A 24263-nucleotide genomic window follows, 5' to 3' on the forward strand; every position below is an offset into this window, starting at 1 on the left:
GCTGTATTTTCTCTTATTCCCTTGTAATCTCCCTGCATGTGTATTTTAAACCTGCGCTTTCCCCCTCTCCTCCTCCTCCTCCCTGGTTTTTTGGGAGGGTTAAGCAGTTGAAATTGCTCCTTCGACCCTCCGGAGCAGCTTGTTGTAAAGATCCCTCTGTTGCACGTTTGCTGAGCTGCTGCTCCGGGTGTATTCTCTGCAAAATATTACTGGGTGGTTTAGTTTTTGATTTTATTTTTTTTTTCATTCCCCCACCCCCGGCAGCACTGGGCTCCTTCGTGATGGTACTCACAGTCCATTTGACGTGCCGGAGAAATCCTCCTGATGCACCAAAATCAGCGCTTAAAGTTTGGGGAGCTAAAATGTGGCTGAGGATCGCTTGCTGTTAAGCTGGAAAAAAAAAAAAAAGAGGGATATTTGCGAAGCTGTCTGGTGCAGGATGATTCCCTTTGGGGCACTTTGCTTTGTCGGGGTGGGTTTTTAAGCAGTGCCAAACACCAGGGTTTCCCCGGGGAGGGAGCAGCGCAGCCTGGCCGGGCTCCCTGGCAGGGTGCTGCGCCACCGCATGGGTCACCTTAAGGTTTTCCTTCTCCTGCAGTATGCAAGCATTTGGGTACAGGCTTTTAAAATACATCTATATTGTAAATCTGCACCTACAGACACACCAAACACCTCCTATGCGTCCCTTGCTGTCCCCAGAGAGGAGGCAGGAGGAGCGTGTGCCGCTCTGTGATTTTCAACATCTCAAAGTGCTTCAAAGCAGGAATGAAACCCTCCAAAAAAATCTCCAGCAAAGCGGTACGGAGAGTGGTGATATCTAAAAGCAAAAGAGCATTAAAAGCCTGTACCGAAATGCTCCTCTGCTGCGGCTCTCCCGAAGACTTCCCGAATTTTGTGAGCGCAGCGCAGCGTGTTGGAGCATCTGCTCCTGCGAAAGTGCTTCAAAGCAGGAATGAAACCCTCCAAAAAAATCTCCAGCAAAGCGGTACGGAGAGTGGTGATATCTAAAAGCAAAAGAGCATTAAAAGCCTGTACCGAAATGCTCCTCTGCTGCGGCTCTCCCGAAGACTTCCCGAATTTTGTGAGCGCAGCGCAGCGTGTTGGAGCATCTGCTCCTGCGGTCTCTGTGCAGGTCGGGCTCTGATTAAGCAGACGGAAGTTTTCCCGGCGTCAGGACGACATGATTTGGCCATTAAACAACTAATTTGCTGGTGTCTCGCTCAAGCCCTGCGGGGAAACTTTTATTTTCTTCTCCGGTTCCTTTATTTTTGGAAAGGCTTGGGGGTGCCCGATGAGCTGAGCGCTTCCGTGAGAGAGGTGGTTGTCATTTGGGGAACAGGGTGGCTTAAAACTCGGTGGGCAGTCTGAAGAATTTTATAGAAATGGGGTAGCACATCCAAGTGAAGCCTTTTTGGCTTTTTTCCCCTGAATTGTCTGCTGAATGATGTGATTTTCACTATTAATATGGAGAAGATGTCTAGTCTGATTTTTTTGGGACTGCCAGGGCTTCACCTCAATGACTGTGCGTCCTTCCCAGCACGTCTGCCCCTTAGAGAAAGCAGCAAGTAACGCAAAACTCAGAGCCCTGGTGTAAGGAACAAGGTAAAAGGGGCAAAGCAAAGGCAGTTTGAGCAAATATTGCCAACGGGAAAGTGCTGTGCGCCGAGTGAAGGGTTTGAAGGGTCGGAGAAAGGAACAGAATTGCTCAAGGCGAGGAGAATAAATCACAGGGAATGCCCCGAGGAAAAGAGCAGAAACTCCATTTAATAGTGAAAAGGCCAAAAACGGTGCTGCCAAGTCGGGCTCTGCTCTGCCCGGGGCTGGGAGCCGCGGCCCCTGCTTATTTCCAAGATGCTGCTATTTTTTGCGAGTTGCATCTGGGGGTTTTTGCAGAGGCTTGTTTAAACCCGCCCAAGCCAAAAGCCAAGGGAATTTTTCTCCCTTGAACCGTGTGGGTCAGGGGCTTGGGGCTTTTTTTTAGCTCCTGTTTTATGCCTCTCAGTCTCCCAGGACCAGAGTCCCCGAGAGAGCGGGGTTTCGCTCCTTAACACTGCCTGCTGTGCAACTCCCAAATTATTTTACTGCTGCCTCGCAGGGCTTTGTCATGCGTGGATTTTGACCTGTAGCAGTTATCCTTTGGGGACAGCAGGCAAGAGGGAAAGAGCCTGTTTTGACTCCAGGAGCTGAGTTTTCAAGGCTCTTCGGTCCCCAAATTGCCCCATAAAGGCAATAACCACCAGCAGCATTTTTTTTTCCTCTCCCACGGTTCAGCGCGGGGATGGATGAGCCAGGTGGCCTCTTGGGTTTTTTCCAGCTCTGGTTTTTTTGGTTCTGGTTTTTTGGTTTTTTTTTTTTTTTTTTTTTTAGGGTTTGGACAAAAAACAAGATTTGTTTGACATGCCTGCACGATGTTTACAGTATGGCTGGAGAGCTGAAGAAAAGTCATTTGAGGACTTGAACATACATAGCAGATTTAAGGCAACACTGGCTGGTTCTTAAATCTGACCCGGGAGGTGGTTGTAATCTGTTGCCTGTTGGGTTTTTTCCCATAATAAGAGCTGGCTTATCTATACTTATTCTGGGCTGGGTTGTGAACTTGCCTTTTCCCTGCATCCAGGGACTGTTTCCGTATCGGATGGCTTGTTAGAAGCCAGGTATGAAATGTGTTTCGACAGACACTCCAGAGTGGTCCCCGGGGACAGCGTCGCTGCAGGTCTCTGGGAGCCTCTTCAACTTTGATTTTTATGATGGGGACCCTCTTAATTCATGCAGGGGATACTCTTAATTCATGCAGCATTCAGGGAACGGCTGGAAAAACCTTTGAGAGCGAGAGCAAAAGCTGGGAAGAACTGGTGGGCGATGATCCCGCAGTTAAAGTGCAGCCCAGAGCGGCTTGGGTTCAGTTCTTGGGTCTGCAAGCAATTTTCTGAGGCAAGACCTTGACCTTAGCGCCTCTTTGTGTGTCAGCAGCTTAGGTCTGAAGGGACAATAGCGATTTCAGAGGTTTCAGAGCATTTTAAAGTGTAACTGTCGTGCTTTTTATTGGGCTGGGCCGTGGCATTTTTATAAGCCAAGCTTAAGGTTTTAGAATAATGTGTATTGAATTTCCTCAGCGCGCTCCTGCCTCCAGGACGACAGTTTTCGTGTCCGTGGCAGGACTTGTGCTGTTGAAGGAGGACAGTCGCAGGTGGCCAGGGGACCACTTAGAAGAACCAGGACTGTTGCAGATGATAGAATCACAGAATGGTTTGGGTTGGAAGGGACCTTAAAGATCATCCAGTTCTAACCCCCTGCCCTGGGCAGGGACACCTCCCACCAGAGCAGGTTGCTCCAAGCCCCATCCAACCTGGCCTTGAACCCCTCCAGGGATGGGGCATCCCAGCATGGGATCTGCTACTGGGTTCCTCTCTGGTCCTATAGAAACCACAAAGCCAAGAGTCAGGATTCCTCCCAGCAACAGGATGCCACAGCCTGCCCACGGGATGCTGCGTAGCCAACCCTTCACAAAAAAACCCAAAAAGCCCCAAAAGCCCCTACTATAAAAAAGACATTGAGGTGCTGGAGCGGGTCCAGAGAAGGGCGACAAAGCTGGTGAGGGGGCTGGAGAATAAGTCTTATGAGGAGAGGCTGAGGGAACTGGGGTTATTCAGCCTGGAGAAGAGGCGGCTGAGGGGAGACCTTATTGCTCTCTACAACTCCCTGAAAGGAGGGGGTAGAGAGGTGGGGGGCGGTCTCTTTTCTCAAGTCACAGGCGACAGGACGAGAGGAAATGGCCTCAAGTTGCGCCAGGGGAGGTTCAGGCTGGAGATTATGAAAATTTTTTTCACCGAAAGGGTTCTCAGCCATTGGGATGGGCTGCCCAGGGAGGGGGTTGAGGCCCCATCCCTGGAGGTGTTCAAAAGACGGGTTGATGTAGTGCTGGGAGGTCTGGTTTAGTGATGATGCTCCTTGTTTGTTGTGTGGGTGTCTATTTTTGTCAGTGAGGTTGATGGTTGGACAAGATGATCTTTAAGGTCCCTTCCAACCTAGAAGATTCTGGGATTCTGTGATTCTGAAAAGTATTGATAACCACCACTGAGCTCGCCCCAAAGGAGGAGAGGAGGAGGAGCAGCCCCAAAAGAGCTGGAACCTGTTGCTCCGCGGCAGGCTGTGGGTGTTTGAAGAGGGGGTGTTGGTTGGGATGGTGGCGGGGCGTCGGGGGGAGCGGGTTATTGTGCGGGGAACAGATGTGCCGTGCGCGGTGGCCGCGTGCCGGCTCCGTGCCGCCGCTCCCGGCACCAGGTGCAGCCATTGTTCCGCCTGGTCCCTATTCATCCCCCCCCGGCTGCCGCTCCGCGCCCGCTCCCGCATTGTTCCTCCAGGAAATTAGCATTAAAAACCCATCCTAAAACCCCCACGTCCCTCAACTGCAGGTGACTGTTATTGGCCCCAGCTGCCACCCTTGTGCTTGATTACTTCCATATGGGGTTGTGGCAAGAAGTAGGATCCACTTATTGATTATTTTATTTTTTTTTTAGACTTTTTTTTTTATTTTCCCTTTTTTTTTTTTTTTTTTATCCCCCCCACCTCCCACAGACACTTCAGCCCTCGCGAGGAACAAAACCCTGAAATCTATTAAGCCCTCGATAGGCTCCAGTTGCTCTTACAACCGGGATGAACATTTTTTACAAGCAAAGCTAATTACAGCCCTCTCCCTGCTTTCTTCCTTCCTTCAGCCCCCACCCCATAAATGTAAAATAACCAGAGGGCAAGTGGCAGTAAATTAAATCTTTGCAGTGTCCTGAGAGGAGGTTTTCTTGCGAGCAGGAAGAAGTCTGCTGGGCTTTAGATGTTTGGTTATGGGGATTTGGGGTTGGTTTGTTTTTGTTGTTTGGTTTTGTTTTTTTTTTTTTTTACTAGAAAATGGGAAATTCTGGTCTCTGGCCTCTTGCTGTGGCACACCTATTGAACAGACACACAGAGTCTGGGTAGAAAAGGAAATAAAACTTGACCAAGTCAGTTATTAATGTGTGAGTGTAGTCAACTGTTGAGAGGAGCCAAAGGAACTACACGCCAACAGACGTTACAAAATTCTAGGAACAATGTGGTTTGTTTTGGTTTTTGTTTTTTTTTTCCTGGTATGACGCGTCCACAGGACGGCAGGTTGCATGAAACCCCAAAACCCCAAAATGTCTTCTGGGTTTCTTGCTGGCAGAGACATGGACAGCCTGGGTTTGTCCTGAGGTGGGATGTGCTGCAGGTAGTAACAGGAGAGAGGGAGTGGGCCATGGAGATGCTGGGAGGGCTGGAGCCCCTCTGCTGGGAGGACAGGCTGGGGCAGTTGGGGGGGTTCAGCCTGGAGAAGAGAAGGCTCTGGGGAGACCTTAGAGCCCCTTCCAGCTCCTGAAGGGGCTCCAGGAGAGATGGGGAGGGACCCTTGATCGGAGAATGGAGCCATAGGACAAGGTGTAGTGGTTTTAAACTGAAAGAGGGGAGATGGAGCTGAGATGTGGGGCAGAACTTGTTTGCTGTGAGGGTGGTGAGACACTGGCCCAGGTTGCCCCGAGAAGCTGTGGCTGCCCCATCCCTGGAGGGGTTCAAGGGCAGGTTGGAGGGGGCTTGGAGCAACCTGGTGTGGTGGGAGGTGTCCCTGCCCAGGGCAGGGGGATGGAACTGGATGGGCTTTAAGGTCCCTTCTAACCCAAACCATTCTATGATTCTACAACTGTATGATTGCTTGGTGCCCTGCCTAGGACTTGAAAATGAAGGTGCTCTGCAGAGGCAGGGAGCATCTCCAGTGAGGAGTATGGGTGGGTCATGTCCTACTTTGTGCCGGGCAGGATTGGAGGTGAGTGGCAGCTCTTCTCTGCGGTGGAGGCATCAGGCATAAGTTTCTTCTGTGCTTCTGCCCAAACAACTTTGGTGACAAAGGCCTATGCAAGCCTGGAGGTCGGTCAGTTGTAGTATATACCTCCATGGAGAAACGTTGGGTTTCCCTTGTGACACACAGGGCCTCACAAAAGGACTTCGGTTGTACTCCAGCGCTGCAGCTGACGAGGTTTATGCTGGTGGCTCCTGACAGAGCACCTTGCTGGGGGGTGATGGTCCTCAAAGCACCACAACCAAGGTGTCCCTCCCCTGCTACTGCCTAGGCCTGAGCAGGCTCCTTGGAGACGAAGGTCCATCAAAGCCTCATAAACCTCATTCGTTACGGTGTGCGAGGCTGTTCCACAGATAATCAGTAGGTTTTGTGTCTTTGTGTTCTTGGCGGTGCCTCTGCAGCCACGTCCATGGGCCCTGCCTTGTTCCTTCCCAGTGATGCACTGGGCAGCCCTGGACCGCTCAGGATGAGACCTGGCAGGATGCTCTGGTGTGATGGTGGTGCCACATCTTCCTGTTGTTGTACAGACATACAGATGCAAACATCTGTCTAGAAAAGACTCTAGATGTTCTTCTCTCTCCTCAGAAAAAACAGTTAACAACTGTGAATTGTCAAGATAGAAGCAAAAAAAAAAAAAAAAAAGAGGAAATCAGTACAGACCTCTTTTTACTTTATTTCTCCACTTTTTTTTAAGGTTATGGGGCTTTAATAAGTAGCTTCCACCAGTGGAGGAACTGCATTAGGATGCTTGGGATGGTCAAGTCTCTAGACTGGCTTTCTCTCCAAGTTGGAGAAGGAATTTCCATTTCTCTCCCACGTCTTTTATATGGAAGATCTGGTCAAAACAGGCAATGACTTTTATTTCTGATAACACAGCCCCTTTGGCCAAAGAGTTCCTGTCGCTACTTTGGGATTAGAAGCTACAGTGAGTCTTTGCTCAGATAGAGAAGTCTTTGAGAACTTCTGAGGCTTGGTTGACCTCAAGATTACAAATGTAAACTTATTTACAGATGGGGAATGGACTTCTAAGAGGTTGTGTCTCAGCATTGGTTCTTTGACATTTGTCAGCTTGATCTCCACCTTGAGGTCCAACCTGCCTCGATGGGTGGGAGCTGCCAATATAGTTTGTGAGAAGGATTTAAAATAAAAATTCTGGTTGGCATCTGAGAAGATGGGTCCAGCTGAAGAACTCAGGTTATTTACTGCATGTACCTCCTCTCTGATAAAGACCCGTCCTCGTTTGTCTGCCTGACGTGGACCACCCAGATCTTCCTGGGAAGCAGCCCTGCAGGTGCAATGGTGGAGGAGGTTTTGCACATCTGGTAGTGGACTTTTTTAAAAAAATAATAATAAATCAGCCCTTTAGAGGTGCTGTGCAGCGTGGGGAGAGCCACCAGCTGAATGGGGTCAGAAGGATGGATGAAGCCAGTGAGACAACCCGATAGAGTATCTTGAGCCGTTTTCCTCATACTTGTTTTAAACCCTTCAAAGTCAAATCTCAAACTTAGGGGGTTTCTTCTCCCTAATTAAATTAACAGGCCATATGGTGTTTACTGTGAGCGCCTGCAATATGGAAGGAGCTACCTCCTGGATCGCTTTCTCTTTTTTTTTCTTTTTTTTCTTTTTTTTTTCAAAAGAAGCTGCTTTACCTGATGTCGCTGTTCTGAAATGTTCTTTTCAGCAGCGGGTGCGAGGGGTTATTTCAGCCACCGCGCTGCTGGTGGTGTCACCTTCTGATCCTGGGGATGAGCTCTATCACAATCTTTTGCTGCTTCTGCAGCCGCATTTGTCTTCTCCAGGCTTTTGTAATCCCATTTTCCTGCTTAGTGGGAGCATGTACAGGCTTTTCATGCTTTTTCATGTGCAGGTAATGATTCTTGTTCTTGCAGCTGAAAAGCACAGAAAACAACTCGGGGTGGGGGGGTTCTGGGGGGTGGTGGGGTTCTTTTTAACAGCTACTACTAATTTTTTTTGTTGTTGAGGGTAACATCAACATCTCAGGAATGCGTGAAACTGAAAGTTTTGTAGAGTTTTGTTCTTTATTAACGGGCTGCTTTTTTTTTTTTTTTTTTTTTAGTGCTGCTTTTATCTTTACCTGAAATCTGGAGGAGGAAATGAAGACTTTGAGGAAGAGAACTATTGGTTTATTATCAGCCCCGTGCATTTAGATCAACAGGAAAGTAGGGTAAGAATCTCTAAACCTGTAGGAGAAATGAAGGAACGGAAAGTGTCGTGTTTTGCTATCTGTTTTCAGCTATTCTAACTCATTTAGTAGGGGTTTTTGGTAATTCTTCTGAGTGGACTTTGCCTTGAGCTCATCCTGCATCTCTCCCATCTCAACTTGTTGACACATCTCTTCTGTAGGGGCTTGGTGTTCAAAGGGAGCTGGATGACCCTTCATCTTTGGCCAGGCTTGGCTTCTTTGGGGGTATCTGAGCCCCCAGAAACAGGTACTTTTGCCCTGCCATATTGGCATCCTCCCTGTAACATATACTCAAAGGGTGTTTCTTTGCAGAGAAGCCTCTCTAAAGATAGCATTGTGAAGTTCTGTGTTGTCAACCAGGGACACTTGATCTAAAAAACAACATTTGATACACAGACAAGGTTTGCAAGTGCCATCTGGATTCTGGGAGATGAGCTAGGTTGTCTCTGTTTTGCATACACTCGCTGGGGTGGGGGTGGGGGGAAAGTACGTGTGGGCAGATTAATTCTTCAGGATCAACTGAGCAGGACCGTTTGGTCCACACGAACGTCCTTGGTGACATGGGACACCAGTGTAATCCCATACAGCTGAGCAGCGTGTGCCAGTGCACCTTCTTAGGGTGCTGGGAATAATTTTGTAGGGTGGTGGGAATAATACTGTAGTTTAGTGGAATATTTCTTGAAATCCAGGTGGAATCAATGTAAGTTCTCCAGGGCCAATAATCACAGAATCACAGAATCTTCTAGGTTGGAAGGGACCTTAAAGATCATCTTGTCCAACCGTCAACCTAACTGACAAAAATAGACACCCGCACAACAAACAAGGAGCATCATCACTAAACCATACCTCCCAGCACTACATCAACCTGTCTTTTGAACACCTCCAGGGATGGGGCCTCAACCCCCTCCCTGGGCAGCCCATTCCAATGGCTGATAACCCTTTCAGTGAAAAAATTTTTCCTAATCTCCAGCCTGAACCTCCCCTGGCGCAACTTGAGGCCATTTCCTCTTGTCCTGTCGCCTGTGACTTGAGAGAAGAGACTGACCCCCATCTCTCTACACCCTCCTTTCAGGGAGTTGTAGAGAGCAATAAGGTCTCCCCTCAGCCTCCTCTTCTCCAGGCTGAATAACCCCAGTTCCCTCAGCCTCTCCTCATAAGACTTATTCTCCAGACCCCTCACCGTCTTTGAATCTACTCTCAAGCCTACTCCAAGGCAGAACCTCCAAATGATGCAAAGCCCCGCAGAAATGGGTATGTGTTGAGGAAGCTGGGGATGCAGGTGTCTTTACCTGGCTTGGGTTCTGTGTGGTGGAGGGGCTGTCCTCAAAACCACGCCAGCTCTAAGAGCAGAAACCTGGAAAACAGGAACATCAGCCCTGGGTTGAACAGCAAACCTACTGTCCACAGCCTCCCAGGGATATGTAGGTTATAAAACGGATTTTACTTCAGGGCCTACTTCTTGACTTTCTAGTTATCCTCTCATATGCAAATCTAATTTGCCTAATGGGCTGGTGAGTGTAATTGAAAGGCAGCCTGCACTTACACGATAGTGAAAAGTCTCACCTGTGCCCGAGCACAGATGGGGCTCTGCTTTGCTGCCGCTTCATTAGTGGAAATTTATAGGCACAGTGTCACAGGCTTCGCCGTGACCGTGGGAGGAAAATAGCAGTTTAAAACAAACATGAGCTTTTTCTGGGTTTCTTTTTGTTTGTGGGGTGGATTTTCTCTTCCCTGGTTTTGCAATTCTGGTGGTCGCGCTTCTCGGTTAATGTCATCTTTGTCTTTCCCTTGTGCTCCAGTTGATGGTGAGGAGGTTAATGTGGGTTACTGGAAACTGGTTTAGGACAACCCTAAGAATGATGAGTTGGAAGGTCTTCTCTGTGCAGTGTTGCGGCATGATGCTGTGAAAGCAAGTGCATCAGCAGCTGAGCCACCATCTTCACTCTGTGGTTCCTGTGCGTCACTGATCTCTAGAGGTTATCCATGGAAAATCTCCATCTCTGCTGCCCGGGAGAGAGAGAGGAAGGAGGAGCAGCAGAGACAATTACTGCTGTGTGTCCATCTCTGCTGGGGTCGTTCCCTGAAGAGACCAAGAAGTAATGAGCTTTAATGGCTCTGCTGTCCACCCTCATCTCTCTGTGCCTGGGCTCTGCACGAGATGGTGGTTCAGCACAGGCAGGACATGGACCTGTTGGAGCGGGGCCAGAGGAGGCCATGAAGATGCTCCGAGGGCTGGAGCCCCTCTGCTGTAAGGACAGGCTGAGAGAGTTGGGGGGGTTCAGCCTGGAGAAGAGAAGGCTCCGGGGAGACCTTGGAGCCCCTTCCAGTCCCTAAAGGGGATCCAGGAGAGGTGGGGAGGGACTCTGGATCAGGGAGGGGAGCCATAGGACGAGGGGGAACGGTTTTAAACTGGAAGAGGGGAGATTTTGATGAGATCCTGGCAAGAAGTTCTTTTTTCTGAGTGGGGTGAGAGCCTGGCCCAGGTTGCCCCGAGAAGCTGTGGCTGCCCCATCCCTGGAGGGGTTCAAGGGCAGGTTGGAGGGGGCTTGGAGCAACCTGATGTGGTGGGAGGTGTCCCTGCCCAGGGCAAGGGGTTGGACTAGATGGTCTTTGAGGTTCCTTCCAACCCAAACCATTCTACGATTGTATGGTGCTCCAGCATTGCACCAGTGGCTCTACTCCTAAAGGTATGTAGGTGCCCATCTACATCATCAGGCTCTGAAACCTCTAAAAACCATCCCTAAATGTGTTGTTCCTGTGCTTCCAGCTCTGTGAGACGGTGGAAAGCTTTCCACGTGCTGATGGGCTTTGGGATGAAGGGGACAAGCTCTTTGTGTAGTAATGTGAGAAGTGTTTTTAAAGAGGCAGAATTGTCATCTTGGCAGGGCTGCTGTGTGTGTCATCGATCGGGAGGGAATATTAGCTGGGCAGCAGTTAATGTACTTAGCGCCCAAGTGAACGAGGAATGCTCTCTACAGAGAGCCAACGGGAGTTATGGCGTGATTAGCAAGTCTTGGAGACCTTAGGACCATTGACAGGGTAGCAAGAGGGGCGTTAATGGTGCAATGGCTGCAGAAGTAAAGCCACAGAGGACTGCGAGGTGAAGAATGCTTGTGGTCCTCGGTTTGGACTTTGGCACTTGTAGGAAGTTGTAAATAATGGGGCTGTAAAAGACTTCCCAAGCCTTTTCCAAGTTCCTCCTTGATTTCTTGGACAACTTGCCCAGTTTGGTGGAACTTCAGCCCTGGAGCTGGCTGGTGATGGGTGAGCCCCTGCTCTTCAGCCTCCATCCAGAGAAAGGAGACTCTGTTGGACTCCACTTTATACTTGGAAAAGAGAGGAAAATTCAGGGACCTGAGGGAGCTTGTTTTCCCTGTGTCCTGCCTTGATTGCTTCATATTCTGGGTTTGTGGCAGAACTTGGATGGTGGTTTGTTTTGGGTTGGATTTCTGTTTTGGGTTGGTTTTGCAGAAATGACCCTTGTTTTCACCTAAACTAGCCCTTTTGCCTGTCAGCTTCTGGACTGCTTCATCTCCAGGTGGTTGGGATTTGTACCTGGTCTGTGCTTAACAGCTTTGTTTTTTTCTAGTTTAATTTAGGCTTTTGGTAATAGCTTTGGGTCGTCTTGGGATTATTTGTGCCCCTCTGTGGTCTGGTTGATTGTTATGGGTTAGATGTGATGTTCTGCCTTGATCTTCTCACTTCTTTAAGTAAATGGCCTTAACTGGTAAATAATGCCACTTCTTACTGGTAGTGGTGCTTGGGCTGCTGGTGCTGGGGCTTTGGCTCCATCTTGTATGAACAGACTCCTTTATCTCAGTTCCTGTGATACTCGACTCTTTTCTACTCGCTGGATACCCTCACCCCTTGGACACCAGATCTTCTGGACCAGTTCTCATCAGCTTCAGATCCCCACATGCCCAGTGGCATTTGTGATGCTACAAGAAAGCCAGATTTGCTCAGTGCTGGCTATTTTTTTGAGGCCAGGTGTGGTTTTTTAATGTTGATTTCTAGTGGTGAGAACCAAATCATCAAGCAGCGGGGCTCAGGAGATGGAGGACTGGGAGGATATAGTCTTAAATTGTTGTTTTAAAAATTCTGACTTAAACCTCCTTCTGTATCTGTTTAGTAACCAGATTTAAAGTTCTTAAATCTTCAAGTAGAGGGTGACCATAAGGAGAATTTATGGTGGTTTTCAGTCCATCCTCTTGTTTTAAATGAGGCTGTTTTCCTCCTCTAATGATTTTGAAGCTGTTATGCTTTTACCATGGGCTGTAGGAACCTGTGAGGTGCTCTGGGGTGGCTTTGCCTTACACAGGCTATATATTTCTGCGAGCTGTGTCTGTATTTCCCTGTCTGCTCAGGAATAGTGCAGGACCCAGAACTTGTCCTTCTTATCTTGTCCAAGTCCTGGAGGATGCTCATCTGTTGCACCCAGTGAGGTAGGATCACATATAGGCAGGGTCATATTGTAGACAGGGGCTGTCTCTCCCAAAGGAGGCTTGTATTTTCCTTTTGCTGCTGTGGTTGAACCATTTCTGGGTTCTCTGATGACGCAAAACTCGAGTAAACCTCACTGCCAGCAGCTTTTTGCCAGCCCATGTCGTGCCATCACTTGTCACCCATGGGTGCTGCTGGGGCTCCTGGGCAGCACAGCTCGTGCCAGCTTCTTCCATAGCAGGAGCTGCTTCTGGTGGTTCTTGATGCCCCTCCTGGTTCATGGGGGCTCTGAAGGGCAGCAGAAAACCTGCATTTTTTTCACCTCCAAAGTTATGAGCTACGTGGGGGTTCCCCATGGGGTGCTGGGGAGCAGAAGGGTGTCGAACTGGCAGGCTGGGGCCAGAACCCTTTGGTCTGGAGCACAGGGATATTTTTTACCGGAGACCTATGGTCCAAAAGATGCTCTTAACAATCTGTAGGAGCTTCTGTTCAAACATCCCGGTAGGAACGGGTGCTGAGTGTGACCATACTGGTTCCCAGCAGCTAACAGGGAGCAGAGGACTGGAAGCCCCAGTAGCTGCAGCGTTGGGATCCCAGTTTCCCCATCTCTGTGTCACGGGGCTTCACACCCTGGCTTCGCTGCTTGGAGTTGGGTTAAAAATGCAGCAGGGGGTGAGATGGCCCCCGCTGGATGTCATGCTTCTCTCCGAGGAGACTCCCTACACAATTGCTCCCGAGGAGGCAGGGTTGAGTCACCATCCCTGGCTGTGTTTAAGGGCCGTTTAGATGCAGTGCTGAGGGACATGGTGTAGGGGAGGACTTTGTAGAGTAGGGGAGATGGTTGGACTCGATGATCCCAGGGGTCTCTTCCAACCTCTATGATTCTATCCATCCTGCAGCGAGCGGAGAGGGACCGCTGGTGGGAAGGAAGCCTTTCCGCAAAGGCTCTCGCTGCGCTGACCCAGAAACAGCATCTTTCTCGGCATCTGCTGAATTTCTTATGGAATTGGCTAGAAAATTACCTCCTCTTCCACAACTTTAATTTTCCTACTGAAACCAAGAGCTAGGATGTGAAACACCGGATGGTGGAAAAGCAGGGTCGTTAGCCCGGTATCTCAGAATAGACCATCGCTACTTTTTTTTTTTTTTTTATATCAGCTTCCAGGAATGAACCAAACTCACAGCCTGGGAGCTGCAGGTCCCAGCAAAAATCCCCTGGGAAGTGGCTTGGGTTGGAAACATGGCTTTCCCTGGGGAAGCTGAGGGAATGCTGGACCCGCAGTGCTCTTCTGGGCCTCTTTGTAGCTGTGGGGCAGGGAGCAGGGGCTGAACCCATCGCTAACCCATGTCCCTCAGCACCATGTCTATGTGGCAAATACCTCCAGGGATGGTGACTCTACCACTTCCCTGGGCGTGCGAGAGGCTCTTGTGCAGGACATGCTGCGGAGAAGCTGCATGGCAGCCAGAACCTTCTGGGAATGCTTCCCCTCGATGAGACAACTCTACAGCCCTTCCCCCCAGCCCCAAGGCTTCTTCAGACCCCTACCTGGATCTGCATGAGCCCAGTGAGGTCTGCAATGGTGGTGGCCCCATGCTGGCTTCTCCACGAGGAGCTGTGGTGGTGGCCTGGCTTCCCCTGCCTGCAGCAGAGTTGCTCCTCGGAGTCCCCTCCAACATCTCTGCCTCTCTCAAGCCTGTTTAAACCAGTAGATGCATTTCTATTGACCATTACGAGCTGTGGAGAACCCCTCGGAGCTAATTAGTAATAAGAACATGCCAATTAAACACCGCTCCCTGGGATTCACCACTGCTTTTTCCGATGCTGCTGGGTTGGAGAGGAAGGTAACAAAATGGAGCTCGGTGCATATGTGTTTCATCTGGAGAGCAGGAGAAGGGTGGAGCTGCTTGTTAAATGGCCAGCAATCCAAGTTCTAAAAGGATTTATGAGTGCGAGATAAAATCCTATCCTAAAGGCTGCCTCGGAGCCTCTGTTAAGGTGGAAAATGCTTTCAAAAGTTAGAACTTGTTTCACTATGGTTTTTCCCTGTTTTTGGATTGCCCAAAATTTTACAGGTACAAAAGCTGTGCCTTTATTTACTTGGTATCATTTAGCCTGGGCAAGAAGAAAAAAAAGACTTCCACTCCCAAAATTACAGTGCTCAATTTTTGTTGTTCTGTATAACCTATGGGATTTGGGGGAATAAATTCTTTCTCTTTATCCCTCAGCAGAGTTTAGCACAACTTTGCAAGCACTTGGGTTTAAACCAAAGGTGTAAAGTTTTAAAGGCAATTGCATCTGTTCTGAAGCTTTCTTGTTTCAACGCTTGGGTCCTGTTTCAGAATTACCTGCATTTAGTATTGTTGTCACCCTGTGCAACAGGTTGGGGCTCTTCCAGGAGGGCTTACACCACTGAAAACTGGTGGGTATTGCATAGGCATCAAGAACTAGGCTGTTAATTAGAAATAAGAAGAGTTTGAGTTGCTATAATGGCTACCTCTGACATCAAAAAGTGCTGCTGTGGAACACTGAAGGTGGGGAGGAAAGCTGTGACACACCGATGCTGGTGGCTTTGGTGTTGAAGTGCAGAGGACATCTGCAGACACCGTGGCAGAACCAAGCTGTGAGGGTGGTGAGTGGTGAGAGCCTGGCCCAGGTTGCCCAGAGAAGCTGTGGCTGCCCCATCCCTGAAGGGGTTCAAGGCCAGGTTGGAGGGGGCTTGGAGCAACCTGGTGTGGTAGGAGGTGTCCATGCCCAGGGCAGGGGTGGAACTGGAGGATCTTCAAAGTCCTTTCCAACCCAAACCTTTCTGTGATCAGTGTCTGACACTTTGGAGGATCTTCACAGTCCCTTCCAACCCAAACCTTTCTGTGATCAGTGTTTGACACTTCAATTGGGGCAGCACTGTGTGTGTATAGGTGGCTGGAGAGGATGGAACCCGGCCCAAACACCTGCCTACCTTTGTAAATCATAGAATGGTTAGAGTTGGAATGGACCTTAAAGACCATCTAGTTCCAACCCCCTGCCCTGGGCAGGGACACTAGCTCGCACCAGACCAGGTTGCTCCAAGCCCCATCCAACCTGGCCTTGAACCCCTCCAGGGATGGGGCCTCAAGAGGTGCTGTCCCTCAACTGTGGCAGAGGTTAAGGAATACCAGGAAGAGGAATGGACTTTCAGTGTTAGCTCTGCCGGGGAGCTGGGGTTGAAGTGTCCTTCAGCCATGGGTTTCCCATGTGTTGAGTCACTTTTTACTCTCTGGACTAAACTTGATGTTCACTCCCTGAACCCCAGAGAGGTGAATTGCCTTGTGCATGGCCTTGCTGCTCAGGGCAGGGATTGATTTCAAACCTTTTGGGGGTAGCCAACTTTTTGAATGACTCTTCGTATCCGAAAAGTAGCTGAGATGGTAAAAGTGCTGTGTATCATTCATGTGTTCATAGTTAACTCAATTCCTGCTTTCCCTACACATAGCATTCACCATAAGTGAAACTCAAGCTCTTTTTTTCCCCCGACATCAAGCTTCTCCATATGTAGAAGCCCCACAAAATAATAATCACAAAAAATAATCTTTCAAACCAAGCTGTTTCTCCACATCTTTCTAAATGGTACCCCTTCTGTACGTGTTGTGTCTGGGCTCCACCGGACTCAGGAGCCGTTAATCCTCCTGGTGTTTTCTTCCCTGCTGCAAATGAGAGGCAGATGTTCCCATCTGGAAAGTTTGCTCCCACCACCCTCGTTTCGCTCGGAGCCGGAGGATTTGGAGAGCCCTGCAGCAGGCTGAGACTTTTAAGAACTAATTTTTCCATGATTGTGATAATTGCCTGTTTGATATGTGGAACTGCTTTCATTTTTCACTCTGAGTGCTTTAGCCTGATAAGTAAATAGTGTGGAGGAGTAAATATTTCTTAATATTGTAATAGAAGTGGACACTTGTAAAAAAGTCTTGATTCTTTAACTTTAAATGGAAAATGAACTAATGAGAAATTACCAAAATACTTTAGCAGTAATAATCAAATGAATTGGTGAGCATCCAAGGTGCTTTTTGGGGAACGGGGGTAATGTCCTTCCCTCCCCAAGGTTTTCCCATCCTCAAACAGAAGCGCTGGCTGCTCTGCAGACTTGGGTTTCCAGGAATATCTTCAGGGACATATAATCCAGAGGTATATCCCTCTCTGCGGGGTGGATGTCTGTGATGGGGCCAAGCAAGCAGCTGGTGAGGATGAGGAGGGTTGCCCGCCCTGGGGCTTGGCGGTGCTCGCTCCATCCCTTTGAGACAGCAGATGAGCAAAAGCTCTTGGCAGGACTTGAGTCCCCAAAATTTACTTGTTTGGGCACTAGCAGTGTGGGAAGAGAATTACTGTGGTGTGTTTGTAAGAGCAGCAACAGCTCCCAGGTGGCTCTGTGCTGTGGGGAGATGTCTTCAGGGCACCTTTTGCAGTCTGAGCTTCATGGAAAAGAGAACAGGAGAATGGAGGGAACCATACCAAAGGGGTTTGTGTACTTGGAGAATCATAGAACAGTTAGAATTGGAAGGGCCCTTAAAGACCATCCAGGTCCAACCCCCTGCCCGGGGCAGGGACACCCCCCACCACACCAGGTTGCTCCAAGCCCCCTCCAACCTGCCCTTGAACCCCTCCAGGGATGGGGCAGCCACAGCTTCTCGGGGCAACCTGGGCCAGGCTCTCACCCCCCTCACAGCAAAGAAGTTCTTCCCCACATCTCATCTCAATCAGTTTAAACCCCTTCCCCCTTGTCCTATGGCTCCCCTCCCTGATCAGGAGTCCCTCCCCATCTCTCCTGGAGCCCCTTGAGGGACTGGAAGGGGCTCTAAGGTCTCCCAGGAACCTTGTCCAGGCTGAACCCCCCAACTCCCTCAGCCCCCCCTCCCAGCAGAGGGGCTCCAGCCCTCCCAGCATCTCCGTGGCCTCCTCTGGTCCCACTCCAACAGCTCCATGTCCTTCTGCTGTTGGAGGCTTCAGAGCTCCCAACAGCTCTTCTACGGGCTGTAGAAGCAAGGTAACCAGAATTTGAGGGCCCTGATGTGTGTCCCACAGCAGGGGTTGTTGGATGTGATGCCTTGTGGGATGGATGCTGCAGCCATGGGTTTGCACTGCTGGCCCTGGTATGAGTTTGTGGACCAAAAAGAAGCCAGAGGTGGGGAGGGCGAGACGTTGCGGGTGGGTTTGTGCTGGTGGGTCTGATGCTGGTGAGGCAAGGGCAGAGCCAGTGTTGGGTGAGGAAGAGCAGAAAAGAACTGCTGTGAAGTCCAACCTGTGCTGCTGATGAATTTGTAGAACCAGACACATTAATAGGGTTTTGTAAAAATCACTGAAGGGCAGGGCAGATAAAGATCTGCAGTCTGCCTTCAGGAATAAATTATTAATCTTATTTCCCTTATTAACTGCTTTCTGGACTGGTTGCGAGTGATAACATACTTTGCTCTTTCAAGTTCTTCTATCTGAGTTTCACATTGAATTGAGATTTAAAGTGAAACAGCTGTGTGTGGGAGAGGAAGAGAAGGCAATGGAGATACACGCGTTTATTTTTGATTTATAAAATGCCTGTCCCAGGCTCGGCAGCTCCCTCCTGTCTGATGAGAGGCTCTCCTGCGAGGTGCCGAGTCCTCTCCACTCCCACAGCATCTTACAGCTCAGGAGCCTCGATGTGCTATAAAACCAAGCTCCACGGGGTAAAAATAGGCTGATTGCGTTGAGTGGAGGAAGTATCCGTGTGGTGGCATAAGTTCCCCACAGCGACAGATGCTGTAGTATCATCCTGGCCAACTCCGTGCTTTGGCGTGGAGGGAGGAGGACAGAGAAGGATCTCAGTTGACCAACATTTGCTGCTGACCTGTTTATGTGACATGGTCGTGGCTGCCAGTTCTGGTTGTAAATTGTCATTTATTGACTCTAGCAAAGGGAGACCTCTGGAAACCACCCTACGAGCAAATAAATGTCAATATTTGTGTAGAAATGTAATCTTGACTGCAAACCTTTTAACGTCGCCCTCCCCACCAAACTGGGATTGACCCAAACGTCCTGTTTTTTCCAAAGGCTGCCGTATCAGCTGCCTTGTTTCTGCTGCTTATCTTCAGTCTTCCCCCTCCATCACATTTTGAGGCCGTGATGCTGCAAAAAGATAAAATACTGGCTCTTTCCTCAACGATGTGATTTCAGTTTGAGCTTGGGGGAAGCTGTTTGGAAGCAGGTGATGGAGGGATCGCAGTGGAGCAGCAGTAAACGCTGTCTTCTGGAAGTCTAAATAATGATCCTCTTGCTTTGCATGTCGATAACCCCTCATCTGCACGCCTTGGAGAACGGCGAAGGTGCTCCACAGATGGCTTAGAGCCGTCAAGGGGAGGGAAAGGCAACCTTTGAGCGGAGGAAAGATGTTAATAAAATTTAAATGTAATTCTTCCCCATTTCTCAGTTCCTAAATGTGAAAAATATTAGCTTGGTGGAGACTGAAAACAGATGGTGAGCAGTTGGAGCAGATAAGCATGTTATTCAAAATAAACATTCGCCAAAGCTGGGGAGGTGGCGAACCATATTTCATTTCACCCTATTTACATTATCAGGTCAGGTTCCGCTGATGCTGCCTCTCGTTTGCATTCAGGCTGTCAACAGGGAGCCCTGCCACGGAAGCCAACTACAGCGGGTCCTTTTCGTCGTCGCCGCCTTTGGGTTGGGATGGATGGGTTTGGGCCATTTTCCCTGGCTTTTTCTCCAGAAGGATGTATCAAGCTGATTACCTCAGAGCAGCTCTCCTGGGCTGTAGGCAGGGTCCTGCCAGACACTGGAGAGGGCACCCAGGTGCGTCCTTCCTTTGTTTCCATCTTTGAAATGGCCTTTTATCCATTTAATAATGGATCCTCCCCCATGGGGAGGGACTCTTGATCAGGGAGTGGAGATGTAGGACAAGAGAGAACAGTTTTAAACTGAAAAAGGGGAGATTTTGATGAGATCCTAGCACGAAGTTCTTTTTTGTGAGGGTGGTGAGAGCCTGGCCCAGGTTGCCCAGAGAAGCTGTGGCTGCCCCATCCCTGGAGGGGTTCAAGGGCAGGTTGGAGGGGGCTTGGAGCAACCTGGTGTGGTGGGAGATGTCCCTGCCCAGGGCAGGGGGTGGCACTGGATGATCTTTCAGGTCCCTTCCATCCCAAACCATTCTCTGATTTAGACAAGCTTTGCATTGCCTTGTCTCAATCCAGAGACTCTTACCCATCTAAATGGTGGGGAAATGACCCGCTGGTCCTAAGGACGGTTTCTAGGAAGGGCTCGTCTTGCTGATTTGTAGGTGATTTCTAATTCATGCCTCTAGTCCGAATGGTGGTCTGAGGTGGTAGGGCCAGTGGAAAGAGAGGTGTGTCTAGAGAGGGGCTTGTCTCCCCTGCAGCGTTTTGGGATGGGTGGAATCACCTTTGGCCGTGTCCATCAGTCTGTTGGCTCCAGAATGAGCTGGGACCTGGCTCCAGGGTCACCAAAGGGTTTTTCCTGCCAGACTTTACCTCGGATGTAGCTGCTGGGGACAATTCTTCAATCCCTCACTCTCAAGAGGCAGGTATGAATTTTGGGCTCTTATCTTTTTGAGGTGAGGAGTGGCTTTTTAGGTTATGAGCGTATTCTGCCTGTTCTAGATGAAACTCAAAAACATCTGCTCTGATTAAACCTCCTCTTTGTGTGAAACCGTTACTTGCTTTCACTTCTGAGACTCAACTACTGGGCAAACCCTTGTACGCAGTCTTTTGTTCAAAAGTCATCAACTAACCCCAAAACTTCGTTAATTTTCAGACTTCCAATCTAGCTGCTTAGTGGTCAAAGGCTTGTTGGCAAGGGCTGACTGAGTCTGCTCTCTCTGTGCTGCAGAAGGGACAAGCAAAGCTTTACCCATGTGTACCTGCTAGTCATGCAGTGCTCTCTCATTTTAAATGTCTTTTTCTCTTATTTCTTCCAATATCTTTCATGTTTTGACTTCTACAGAAAGCAGAAAGCTGGAGCGCTCAAGTCTGGTGAACAGGTTTGTGGGGAGCAGTTCAGACTCTGTGGAGCTTATTCATGAAAGGGGTCTACAAAATCCCTCCCAGGGCAGGCAGGTTCCTCGTCCTTCTTGACTGTGGTGACAGTGAGTTCAAGGGGAATCCTATACCTGCATTGAGAATGGCTTGAAGATAGAATCATAGAATCATAGTCTAGGTTGGAAGGCACCTTAAAGATCATCTAGCCCAACCATCAACCTAACTCTGACAAAAAAATAAATAAGAAATAAGCAATTAAAAAAACAAAACAAAACAAAATAAAAACAAAACCAAAAAAACCCACTAAACCATATTCTTGAGGACCATGTCATCCCGTCTTTGGAACACCTCCAGGGATGGTGCCTCAACCACCTCCTTGGACAGCCTATTCCAGTGCTGGATAACCCTTTCTGTGAAGAAATTTTTCCTAATATCCAATCTAAACCTCCCCTGGCACAACTGGAGGCCATTTCCCCTTGTCCTATCTCCTGTGACTTGGGAGACGAGAACAACCCCCGCTTCTCTACACCCCCCTTCAGGTAGTTATAGAATCATAGACTCATAGAATGGTTTGGGTTGGAAGGGACCTCAAAGATTGAGTTCCAACCCCCCTGCCCTGGGCAGGGACACCTCCCACTAGAGCAGGTTGCTCAAGGCCCCATCCAGCCTGGCCTTGAACCCCTCCAGGGATGGGGCAGCCACAACTTCCCTGGGCAACCTGTTCCAGTGTCTCACCACCCTCATAGTAAAAAATTTCTTCCTGAGATCTAATCTGAATCTTTTTTTCTGCCAATTTAAAACCATTTCCCCTTGTCCTATCAAGATAGCAAGATATCGATGTTTGTGCTCTATGTGCCCTCCAAACACCTGGCACAGACTTTTAAGTCCACGCAGGAGGAGGGAAAGGCTTTACTGTCTTGAGCTGATACTGGGTTTAAGAGCCTGCATGTACTCCATGTGCTTACACAGAGCTTGGTGGATGGTGTTCAGTAGTGCCCGTGGAAATGCTACAGTGAAGATTCACATAAAGCATCCCCTTTTCTGCACTGTAGCAGAGATTCTTTCTCTCTTTGCCTGCTCCTGGCAATCTCACGGCTCTGACGTTGCGGCCAGATGAAGGCTTTTTCTCTTGAGCATCCTTCTGCAGAATGGATGAAGATAGAATCATAGGGGTTGTTCTCGTCTCCCAAGTCACAGGAGATAAGACAAGGGGAAATGGCCTCCAGTTGTGCCAGGGGAGGTTTAGATTGGATATTAGGAAAAATTTCTTCACAGAAAGGGTTATCCAGCACTGGAATAGGCTGTCCAAGGAAGTGGTTGAGGCACCATCCCTGGAGGTGTTCCAAAGACGGGATGACATGGTCCTCAAGAATATGGTTTAGTGGGTTTTTTTGGTTTTGTTTTTATTTGTTTTGTTTTGTTTTGTTTTTTTAATTGCTTATTTCTTATTTATTTTTTTGTCAGAGTTAGGTTGATGGTTGGGCTAGATGATCTTTAAGGTCCCTTCCAACCTAGACGATTGTATGATTCTATCTTCATCCTCGGGCTCTCCATCCCTCCCCGTCACGGCTTTGAAACGCCACCGTGCGTGTGGGAGACGTGACCTGGGAGTGGTGGCCCCAGCAAGGATGCGAGACAGGTTCACCAGCCGCTTTTTGTTAATAAATATCAATCTCTCAGCCTGATATTGGTCTGCCATCTGTTGGAACTATGTGTTGAACTCTGGGAAGCGGACGAGGAGGAGACCATTCGTGTCTGTCTGCCCCCGGAGTTATTGGTGGCTGCTTCTCCGGCTCCTTATCTTGTTTTTTGGGGGGAAGGTAACATCCAGTTGTCCTCATGCAGTGTTTTTCTTTCTTTTTCATCGCTTAGTTTATTCTCTGATTGTCAAAGGCATTTAAGGATTAATTTAAATTCCGGTCTATTTGAGGTGCTCCCTAACTTCTTGCTGTTTCTTTTCTTGCGCCTTTTCCCTTTCCTCAAACCCACGGGCACAAAGAGACCAACAAAGCAGCTTCTTTATGCAGTTTATAATGCGAGTAAACGCTGGCCGTTCTTCAGAGGTTACCTGTCACAGCAACACTCTCTTTGTGCTAAACACCAGAGCTGAAAGACTTCTTCAAAGGAAGCAAATAAATACGGTGAAATCTTATTTATTGAGTGGGTGCTGAACCCGCCCCCTTTAGAAATGTGCTGCTGTGTTGGAACACAGGAGTTGGGCTTCTCCGAGGAGCAGTTGAGACCCTCCTGGCGTGCTCTCCTCTTGTCTCGCTGAGCTCTTTCTCCTCTCCAGGAAAGAAAAATCATCAGCTGCACTTAATCTTAACATATGCTCCTTTTTTTTTTAATTTGTTACGCTCAGATGAGAACTGGAGCAGCGAAGGAGACGCGGTGTGTCCCGACCGTCGGTGCGGGGAGGCAGATGAACCCGGGGCCTTTCGGGGAGTCGCTGAGGAGCAGAGGGAGGAAGGGTTTCAGGTGTAGTTAAAGCTCTGGGGCTTTCTAGTCTCTTGCACACCTGGGGTCCTTAAATGGGGCAGGCCAATATATAGGGCAGGCAGCACAAACTGCTGTGTGCCCACAGCTGTTCCCCCCCCCCCGCCAGCCAGCAGCTTCGCCGCGTCTGAAATCTGTAACTCCCATCGCTGGGAAATCTTTTGGGGAAGATGAAATCTTTTGGGCTTTTGGAGAAGATGAAATTCTTGCACCGAGCCAAGACTGAAACAGCACCTCCGTGATTGGGTTTTATTTTCCTCCGAGGGAATAGTCTTCCCATGGGAATCTCCAGTGTGTTCAAGGCTGGGAAGGCAGCTCTCCCACCTGGATGGGTGTCCACCTCACCCCCACCTCTTTCCCTTCTTAACCTTTGCAGGTCCTGGGTGCAAAGTTCTGACCTTTGGTGGCTTGGTGGCAGAAGTGTTACACCATAAACACGTTCAATCTCTGTCCTGCAGGCACCACTTGAAAAATAACAACATTTATAAATGTTTCCCAGTCCAGGTAGGGTTTGGAAGGACATGTTTTTGATGGAAAATGACTCAGTGTTTTCAGTTGAGGCAGATGTCTTGCTCTGGCACTTGGAGTATTCAGTCATTGACAGGAATTATTCTTCTTAGAGCATCATCTGATAATCTGTTACGGCATGATTTCAGATGATTGATATGGTGGAGTGAGTTGTAAGCATTTTGAGGAGCATCTCAGCATCCTCTCTGTGCATCTGGAGGCAGCGCTGAGATGTTGCCATTGGTGAACCAGTAAATATTTCCCAACAGTGAAATGCAGAAGAGCGAGCCCGGGAAGGCGGTGTTTCTCCAGGGACCATCTCACTGGCTCGTTTCTACCCCGGGTCAACTCAAGGCTGACTCAAATCCTCATTTGCAGGATGGTTTGCTCACATGATTCTCATTAAAGTGTTTAGGCTAAAAATGAGGAGGTTCAGAAAGTTGGTTTTTATCTCTGTTTATAGATGCCCCGAGTCATTGGGGAGCTTTTAAATTTAACCGTCCTCTTTGTTTCTTGTCTGTTGGAGTGAGATGGAAAAGAAGGTGTTGGCTTCTCCGTAGGTGTCTTGTGCAGTAGCCCAGTGGTAGCTGGTTTTATTTGGGGGTTATAAATTCAATGTGACTCTTTTTTTTTTTTTTTTTTTACATTTTTGGTAAAGGGTTTTATAGCTCAAGGAAAAAAAATAAAGTTTTTAATAATTTCTGTTGTAATATCTTTTTTTTTTTTTTTCCTTCTAAGTGTTCAAAC

General features: G+C 48.8%; 1 protein-coding gene across 6 annotated transcripts in view; it reads left to right on the plus strand.

The window, feature by feature from the left end:
- The window catches only part of CBFA2T2 (core-binding factor, runt domain, alpha subunit 2; translocated to, 2), a 49923-nt gene that overhangs the window by 1303 nt on the left and 24357 nt on the right, over positions 1-24263 (plus strand). Inside the window, exon 1 of one of the 6 annotated variants that reach the window (XM_014941293.1) lies at positions 19260-19314. The exons of 4 other annotated variants lie outside the window; for them this stretch is intronic. The gene's annotated coding sequence lies outside the window, so the exon portion shown is untranslated. Of the gene's footprint in view, positions 1-19259; positions 19315-24263 lie in introns of those variants that run through there. One more of the 6 variants, XM_014941297.1, reaches the window with a different exon arrangement.

This window comes from Calidris pugnax, unplaced genomic scaffold (genome assembly GCF_001431845.1).
Source record: "Calidris pugnax isolate Ruff unplaced genomic scaffold, ASM143184v1 scaffold55, whole genome shotgun sequence".
Classification (NCBI taxonomy): domain Eukaryota; kingdom Metazoa; phylum Chordata; class Aves; order Charadriiformes; family Scolopacidae; genus Calidris; species Calidris pugnax.